At 35.4% G+C, this 9,970-nt stretch overlaps 1 pseudogene; it reads left to right on the top strand.

The window, feature by feature from the left end:
* LOC105112798 (elongation factor 1-alpha-like) overlaps positions 1-6,904 on the top strand; it is a 12,807-nt pseudogene extending 5,903 nt beyond the window's left edge.
* Positions 6,905-9,970: the final 3,066 nt, after the last annotated feature.

Below are 9,970 nucleotides of genomic sequence, written 5' to 3'. Positions count from 1 at the left end.
CCAGGTTGAGAGAATTCTGAGTGTGAGAGTTTAGGAACAGCAGTATCCTAAATAGGAGAAACATCGTGGGTAGGAGAAACATTGTGGGTGAGAGAAACACCGTGAGAAACACTGTGAGGAAATTGCGAGAAAAACACTAAGAGAAACAGAGTGACTGGGAGATGGCTGCTGAAGGGCAAAATTTATTGAGCATTCCTAGGTTCGATGGAGACTATGATTACTGGAGCCTGTTGATGGAGAATCTTCTAAGATCAAAAGAATACTGGAGCTGCATTGAAACTGATTTTACAGAACCTGATGAAGGAGAGACACTGACTGCTGCATAAAAGAGACACCTTGAGGATTGTAAACTCAAAGATCTAAAGGTTAAAAACTACCTTTTCCAGTCAATCTTGAAGACTATCCTTCAAAAAGACACTTCCAAGCAACTATGGAAATCGATGAAAACAAAATATCAAGGGAATACGAGAGTCAAACGTGCTCAACTCCAGGCACTACGTAGAGACTTTGAGGTGCTAGAAATGAAGAATCGGTCATAGATTATTTCTCCAGAGTCATGGTGGTGGCCAATGAAATACGAAATTATGGAGAAGATATGCAGGATGTGAAGATAGTAGAAAAGATTTTACGCACTCTCACAGACAAATTCAATTACATTGTCTGTTCCATAGAAGAATCCAAAGACATTGATCTCCTTTCTGTGGATGAGCTACAAAGCTCATTGATTGTGCATGAACAGAAATTTCGAAAAACTAACAGTGAAGATCAAGCTTTGAAAGTTACAATTGATGAAGGACAAGGCAGAGGAGGACGTGGCAGGAATACCTATAGAGGAAGAGGATACGGGATAGGGTGTGGATTTATCAACAAAGCTATAATAGAGTGTTATAGATGTCACAAGCTTGGACACTACAAATATGAATGTCCAACTTGGGAGGCTAATTATGTTGAAGCAGATGAAGAATTGTTGTTAATGTCTTTAGTGGAGATGAATGAAGTAAAACGTGGAGACGTTTGGTTCTTGGACTCTGGTTGTTCAAATCATATGAGCGGAGATGCAAAAAAGTTCTGTGAATTGAATAGGGGATTTAAGCAGCAAGTCAAACTCGGTAATAACACTAAAATTTCTGTGGAAGGGAAGGGAAAGATCAAACTAAAATTGAATGGCATGAATCATATCATCAGTGATGTGTTCTATGTGCCAGAATTGCACAACAACCTGCTAAATGTGGGACAAATGCAAGAGAAGGGACTTTCATTTTTATTTCATGCCGGGATGTGCAAGATTTATCACCCAAAAAGGGGCATGATCATTCAAACCAGTATGTCTGCAAATAAAATGTTTATACTGTTGGCAAACACACAAGAGAGAAATGATGCCTGCTTCCACACAAGCTCATCATCACCAAATGTCACCCACTTGTGGCACAGCAGGTATGGCCATTTGAGCCATCGAGGTCTGGAGATTCTGCAAACCAAGAATATGGTACGAGGACTGCCAAAACTTACTCCTACCACAGAGACTTGTACTGACTGCCTAATTGGAAAACAACATCGAAGCAGCATCCCAAAGAAGAGCATATGGAGAGCTACTGAAAAATTACAACTTGTGCATGCTGATATTTGTGGTCCAGTGACCCCTATTTCTAACAGCAAGAAGAGGTCTTTTCTATGCTTCATTGATGATTATAGTAGAAAATCCTGGACATATTTTCTAACAGAAAAATCAGAATCATTCTATGTATTTCAATGCTTTAAGAAGATGGTAGAAAAGGAAACTGGAAAGTTCATCAACTGTCTACGTACAGATAGAGGGGGGGAGTTCAATTCAAATGAATTTAAAGAATTCTGTAGGCATAATGGTATTAGGAGACAACTGACCACAGCATACACTCCACAACAAAATGGAGTGGCAGAGAGGAAAAATCGTACGGTGATGAATATGGTTCGGGCAATGCTCTCAGAAAAGAAAATCCCAAAATCTTTCTGGCCTGAGGTAGTGCATTGGTCAATATACGTGATGAATCGATGCCCCATATTGGCAGTCAAGGATGCAACTCCAGAAGAAGCATGGACAGGTGCTAAACCTTCTGTGGAGCATTTCAGGGTTTTCGGTTGCTTGGCACATGTACATGTACCTGAAGCCAAACGTACCAAGCTTGATAATAGGAGCTTTGTTTGTGTGTTGTTGGGTGTAAGAGAGGAATCTAAGGGATACAGGCTATATGATCCAATTGTAAAGAAAATAATAATTAGTAGAGACGTAATATTTGAAGAAGCAAGGCAGTGGAATTGGGATGCAAGCTATGAGGATCAAATCCTACAAGACCTTGAGTGGGGAGACATTGATGAAGCGGACATAAATGATGAAGAAGCAGTTTCAGTCAACGGTGGAGCTGCTGACAGTGATGCAGCAGTAGAAGATGAGGATGTGATGGAGAGTGACACCACAACTAACAGAATAATCCCACCTAACAGTGATGCAGTGACAAGGGATGAAGATGCCATAGTTGCAGAAACCGAGGACATTGTGGTGAGTGGCACGTCTAATGCAGAAGGGTCCATAGCAAGAAGTAGCAGAACTAGACAAAAACCGAGATGGATGTCAGACTATGTTTGCAGGGATCAATGTCATGAAGAAGAAAATGAGATTAATATGGCTTTAATGCAAGGTGCAGATCTATAAACTATGAAGAAGCAGTAACAAGATCAAGGTGGAGAAAAGCAATGGATTCAGAAATCAATTCAATTGATAAAAACCAAACCTGGACACTTACAGATCTACCAGCTGATTGCAAGAAAATTGGGGTTAAATGGCTTTACAAAACTAAGTTGAATGAGCTTGGAGAGGTAGACAAATATAAAGCACGATTGGTCGCCAAGGGGTACTCTCAACAATATGGAGTGGATTACACTGAAGTGTTTGCCCCAGTAGCAAGGATGGACACTGTATGAATAATTGTGGCTCTAGTAGCTCAAAGAAACTGGACAATCTATCAATTAGATGTCAAGTCTGCATTTTTACATGGTAAACTCAACGAAGATGTGTTTGTTGAACAACCAAAGGGGTACGAGAAGAAGGGCAGTAAAGGAAAGGTTTATCAACTACACAAAGCTCTATATGGACTTAAACAAGCCCCACGAGCATGGTTTAGTCGCATCGCAACATATTTCAAAGATGAAGGCTTTGAAACATGCCCAAATGAGCACACATTGTTTATTAAAAAGGGTGCAGAAGGCAAGGTGATAATTGTGAGTATTTACGTTGATGATTTGATATATACAAGAAATGATGAAGACATGATGAATGGTTTTAAAAACTCAATGATGAATGTTTTTGATATGACGGATTTGGGAAAGATGCGATTTTTTCTTGGAATAGAAGTTATACAAAGAACATATGGCAATTTTATTTGTCAAAAGAAGTATGTTATTGATGTGCTGAAGCGTTTTGGTATGGCAAAAAGTAATCCAGTTAGCAGCCCGATTGTACCAGGTGTCAAACTGAACAAGGATGATCAAGGAGTACAAGTTGATGAATCTTATTATAGACAAATTGTAGGAAGCTTAATGTATCTCACAACAACACGACCAGATATGATGTTCAGTGTAAGTTTGATCAGCCGATTTATGTCTAGGCCCACCGAGTTGCACCTACAAGCTGCCAAAAGAATACTGAGGTATTTGCAAGGCACAACCAACTTTGGTATTCTATACAAAAGGGAAGGGATGGATGAGTTGCGTGCATTTACATATAGTGACTATGCAGGTGATTTAGAGGATCGAAAAAGCACCTCTGGATATGTTTTTTTATTAAGTTCAGGAGCAGTCTCTTGGTTATCGAAAAAGCAGCCTATAGTTACACTATCTACTACAGAAGCAGAATTTGTGGCTGCTGCAGGTTGTGCAAGTTAGGCTGTTTGGATGAGAAGGGTCTTGGAAAATTTAGGACTCGCTCAAAAAGAATGCACCACCATTTGGTGTGACAACAGTTCTACGATCAAATTATCCAAGAATCCAGTAATGCATAGGAGAAGCAAACATATTGATGTCAGGTTCCATTTTCTAAGAGATCTAGTAAATGATGATATTATTCAGCTTATGCATTGTAGAACTCAAGAGCAGATAGCAAATTTGATGACGAAGGCTTTGAAGGTGGAGACATTTCAGAAACTTAGAGAAGAACTAGGAGTGTGCGAAATTGAATGAATAAACAAATTGCTATTGCATTTAGTTTAAGAGAGGGATTGATGAAGCTTGTTGCTTAAATTAAGATGTTTACCAAGTCTTTTCTGTTAGAATAAAAGTCCTAGTCTATTGGGTTGTTCTAGTTTCTAGGAATGTTGTTACTTGATCTTGTGAGATTCCTCGCAATGCTGCACTTTATTTGTTTTCTGTTATCATTATAAGGCTATTTAAGAAGCCCCACTTATATTTCAATAAGATACAACCTTGACTATTTTGTGTAGTCTTAAGCAAGCTGTTGTTCTTGTTCATTAAGTGTAACATACTGATGGTCGTGTCACATTTTAGATCTGATGATTCAGTTTTTGTTATTTTTAATTGATGAAAAAACTGTTTGTTTTGATTGAATTCTGACTGTGAATTCGTTTTCTTTTGTTCCTGTGTTATGTTTATATCAGTTTAATGTTTTGTTTCATCACCAATCAGTTGTCGTTGCTCTTTTCATTCAAGGATCTTGATTTGATTATGTTTGTATCCTTTTCCATCGGAAACAAGGCAGAAACAAACTGAATTTTGATATCAGTTTATGTTCTTTTTAACCTGATCTAAAGTGCCTGCATCTAATGGGAAAGTGGTTTTCTTGACTTGTTCAGTGGCTGTAGTTTAATGGTAAATTCAATGCTTATGTGGCGTGGAGACCTGGGCTCGAATCCCAGCTGTCACACCCTTGATATGAGTATTTTTTTTAAAACACTAAAAAGGGTATAGTTATATTTGTTGAACTTGAATTTACTTTTTGTTCGTTTTCCAAGGGTTATCATTTTTTAGTTGTGTTTGTAAGCTGTGATTATTAGTGAATACTTTTTGTGCTAGTTTGGTTCTCTTATTGCACCAGTAGTGTTGACTTGTTGTGTTGCTTTATGTCAGGGTAATTGTTTGAATGTGGTATTTGTCTTGCTATTGTTGAATTATGATTTGTTGCATTTTAAGAATTAGACTGTTTAAATTATATTATTGTAATGTTTCTTTTGTATGTTATTGCTTCCATTCAATATGTTTTTATGTATTTAGTAAGCCTTTGTTTTTATCAATTTCAGCTTCTCTCCCAAATTTTATCATAGGTAAGGAGAAGACACACATTAACATTGTGGTCATAGGCCATGTTGACTCTGACAAGTCAACCACCACTGCTCATTTGACCTTCAAGCTTGGAGGTATTGACAAACGTGTCATTGAGAGGTTTGAGAAGGAAGCTGCTGGGATGACAAAAGGTCATTTAAGTATGCCTGGGTTTTGGACAAGCTTAAGGCTGAGCATGAGCGCTGTATCACCAGTGAGACTGCTCTCTGGAGGTTTGAGACCACCAAGTACTACTGCACTGTCAAAGTTTGAGACCACCAGGTACTACTGCACTGTCATTGATGCTCCTGGCCATCTTGACTTTATTAAGAAAATGATCACTGCTACCTCACAGGCTAACTGTGCTGTCCTCATTATTGATTCCACCACTTGTGGTTTTGAACTGGTATCTCCAAGGATGGCCAGACCCGTGAGCATGCCCTACTTGCTTTTACCCTTGGTGTCAAGCAGATGATTTGCTGTTGCAACAAGGTAAAAAAAAATTCTATTAATTTGTTCAGCTTGTTCTTTGATGCCTCATTTATACTTGAACTTCAGTTGTTTAAAACTTCAAACTCCTGATGGGTGCTTGCGTTGCTTTTGTTGGCTGTTGTTTATAGATGGATGCTACCCCCCCAAGTGCTCCAAGGCCAGGTACGAAGAAATTTGGGCAGGAAGTTTCCTCTTACTTGAAGAAGGTTGGTTATTACCCTGAGAAGATCCCCTTTGTCCCTATCTCTGGTTTGAGGGCGATAACATGATTGAGAGGTCTACCAACCTTGACTGGTACAAGGGCCCTACCCTCCTTGAATCTCTTGACCAGATCAATGAGCCCAAGAGACCATCAGACAAGCCCCTCCAACTTCCACTTCAGGATGTCTACAAGATTAGAGGTATTGGAACTGTACCTGTTGGACGAGTTGAGACTGGTATCCTGAAGCCTGGAATGGTTGTGACCTTTGGCCCCTCTGGACTGACCACTGAAGTTAAATCTGTTGAGATGCACCATGAAGCTCTCCAGGAGGCCCTTCCAGGTGACAATGTTGGTTTCAATGTTAAAAATTTTGCTGTCAAGGATCTCAAGCGTGGTTTTGTTGCTTCCTACTCTAAAGATGATCCTGCCAAGAAGGCTGCTAACTTCACCTCTCAGGTCATCATCAGAACCACCCAGGTCAGATTGGAAACGGATATGCTCCTGTCCTTGATTGTCACACCTCACACATTGTTGTCAAGTTTTCAGAGATTTTGACCAAGATTGACAGGCGATCCGGGAAAGAGCTTGAGAAGGAGCCAAAGTTCTTGAAGAATGGTGATGCTGGGTTTGTGAAGATGATTTCCTCCAAGCCTATGGTTGTTGAGACCTTTTCTACCTATCCTCCTCGTGGTTGTTTTGCTATGAGGGACATGCGCCAGACCGTGGCTGTTGGTGTGATCAAGAGTGTTGAGAAGAAAGATGCATCTGGTGCCAAGGTCACAAAGTCTGCAGTAAAGAAAGGTGGAACGTGAAGTGTGTTTTGTTAGGCTAGTCTATGTCTCTGTTTCAGCTGGTTTGATTCTCCAAGTTTTGAGGACGGATTCCCATTTTTCTCTCACGTTTTGTGCAAGCTTATTCGTGGTCCGATTAGTTAATTTAAGCATTTTGGTTTCAAGTTATCTCTACCCAAATGAGCATATAGTGTTTTTTTTTTTTAAAGAAAAAATAATCGAATATTTAGAGTCATCTAGGAGTTCTACTGGGGGTAATGGTTTAATTAGGAACTGAACTTGTCATGAGATAGGCGTGCTCTCTTGTGTCACGTCTGATTGTTTTCTGGTATATTTAATATCATGATTCATCTTGCTGCTCTGAATATCTATATTAATAATAATAAAAAAAAAAAGATTGATCTTGCTGATGGAAGAAAGTTGTGATTTAATAGCAAATCTCTGAACTGTTTGTGAAAATAATGTTATTGGTGATTGCTGAATGTTTTGTCTGATGAACTAGTGGCTTGACTTCCATGCATATTCCAATCTTTGTACGAGATTCGATGGAATGGACATCTTTCGTTCCAGTTGTCTGACGTGAACCATGCTTAAACTACACTCTTAGCTTCGTTTGTTTGGCTTGGAGATCAGAAAACTGTTTTTGTTATCCATCCCTGGGCAGTCAAAGATTATTTGTGTGTAGGGTGTTCCTCCTCTTTATCTCCCTTCTCATTTTTATTAAAATTAATTCTCAATCTTTTTTATACTCATCTCTCGAACACGGATCTTCATTTGTGTCCACGTAATTTCTCATCATAATCAATTTTCGTTAAGTATATAGATCGGGAAAATAAATTTATATTTTACATTTCAAAAAAAAATTAATTATAGTAAGTTAGAAAAAAATAAATATAAAAAAATTATTAATATAATAAATTATTCATATATATAAATTTGGGGACTCTATGTTTAAATAGATCAAATATTTTTATGTCCTTATTTGCAACTTCATGAAGATAAAAATCCGTCTATACCCTTTTTATTTTAGAAGATGGAGTAAAAGAAAATATAAATAGATAAATGGTTTGCAAAGCCAAAAAATTAATGTCATGACATTGCAAGCGTGCTTTTTGTTTTTCGAAGGAATAATTTTTTTTCTTAGCCATCAACACAAAATCTAATGTAAACATTTGATAAAATAGTTTGAAGATTATTTGTAAATAAGTATAAAAACCTATTCTAACGCAAACTAACTAAAAATTAACTTGGAAAGTGAAGAAATAAGTATAAATAAAAATATATATCCAAAAGTTAGCTAGATAATATATCAAAACTCGATTGGACCTAAAACAAAATTTGAAGAATTCATATTTTTTTAATATTAAAATAATGATATTTTAGATCAATATGGGTCAATTTTAATTAACATGTCAAGCCTTAAAAAAAAATTGTTGTAATTTAGAGTGTTGGTTCTTTTCTTTTGTATTTTAGATGTTTATGTATTGTACTTTATTTCACATTAAACCTCACATAAAAAATAAAGACATAACATTTTATTTATAAAAAAACTTAAAAACCTTATAAATAATAAAATATCAATTTATCCCTTAAATAATAGCACATATATTATTTTAAGTTAATTTTAGAAATTTATTTAATCAAGTCTGTACTTGATTTTTTTAGATTTAGAATTGTAATTCCATGTATAAATTAAACTCTAGTCATCAATTTCTAAAACTTATTTACAATCAAGTCACACTTGATTAATTAACCCATTTTGATTTATGACAAATAATTTTTATATATGTGATACATTAGGTTTCTTAATAAGTTGATCCAAATATAAATCATAATCTTAAATAAAATAGGATTAATTAAACAAAATAAATTAATTTATTATCAATTCAACAATTAATAGGTTTATATTTAAAAATCAAGTACAATATCTAACAACTTGTCATGATTCCTCAAATATTAAAAAAGTTATATGAGTTTGACTTAACTATTTAGTTTTCAGTTTTTTAGTATAATTATTATCCATTCATCAACTATATTCTAATTTATACATTATAGCAATGGATGTGTTTACTCCATCAAATCATTTATATTCTCATCACCATAGTTATTGATTATCTAAATAAGATTTGAAATATTTTTCAAGTCTCTTCCACATTATGTAAAGATTTATAATCAATATTATTTGAGAACATATGATATATTTTTTTAATTGACCAAGGATGATGAATCCTCTCTTAATTACTTAAATATCTTCATATAGTTTATATTATACTCAATATTTGCCTATTGCAATTACCTTTAATTATGACAACGTGTAATAGGATCAAAATATAATACTTCTACACTTGAGGTGTTAGCCTAGCAGTGAGAAGGACTTGTTCCCTTCCTCTGCACCCGGGTTCAAGTCTTACTGTGCATGTCTGTCACCCCTGCGGTGTCTTACATGCTCATTGGGCTTGCAGGATGTTCAGTGGACCATGTGATTAGTTGTAGTGTGCGTAAGTTGACCTGAAAACCCACGTAAATAATATATATATATATATATGTATATATATATATATAATACTTCTTACATAAGAGAATTTAGTGATTTCAAGTCTAAAAATCACTTAAATAACCGTCACATGAATCTTTCCCTAGATATATACGATGTCTCCACATAAAATTCTCATGGGATCAGTTTAGTGTATATATATTATGAATAGCATCTGTATATTTATTCCACGTATACTTCATTTCTTAATTTATGAGAATAATTATTTTTTTCCATAAAAAAATAACATAATATATAACAATTTTAATAGCTCTAATTAATGATAAGTCTTACCAGAAATATTTAGAAATAATATTTTAATGCAATATAAATCTTATAATTATAACAACTTTATAATTTTATTAACATAGCATTTTTATCTAACGAATTTTATTTTTATTCTATATTCATTAATAAAATATTAGATTCATTAATAAAGTATAAATATTAAAAATAAATAAGTAAGTGTGTGTGTATATTAACAAAATCAACAACACATATAATTAATTAATCAGCTACATGAAATAAACATGAACAATATAAAACAACTTCAAGCCTTTTGAAACCAATGGTCAATTTCAGCTTGTAAAATCCTAGAGGAACCATGATGCAATGCTACACTCTTAGAACACGCTACTTAACTGCAAC

This window comes from Populus euphratica, unplaced genomic scaffold, assembly GCF_000495115.2.
Source record: "Populus euphratica unplaced genomic scaffold, PopEup_1.0 scaffold365.1, whole genome shotgun sequence".
NCBI classification, from domain to species: domain Eukaryota; kingdom Viridiplantae; phylum Streptophyta; class Magnoliopsida; order Malpighiales; family Salicaceae; genus Populus; species Populus euphratica.
The sequence above is the reverse complement of the archived record's forward strand: the minus strand, read 5'-3'. Positions and strand labels throughout refer to the sequence as shown.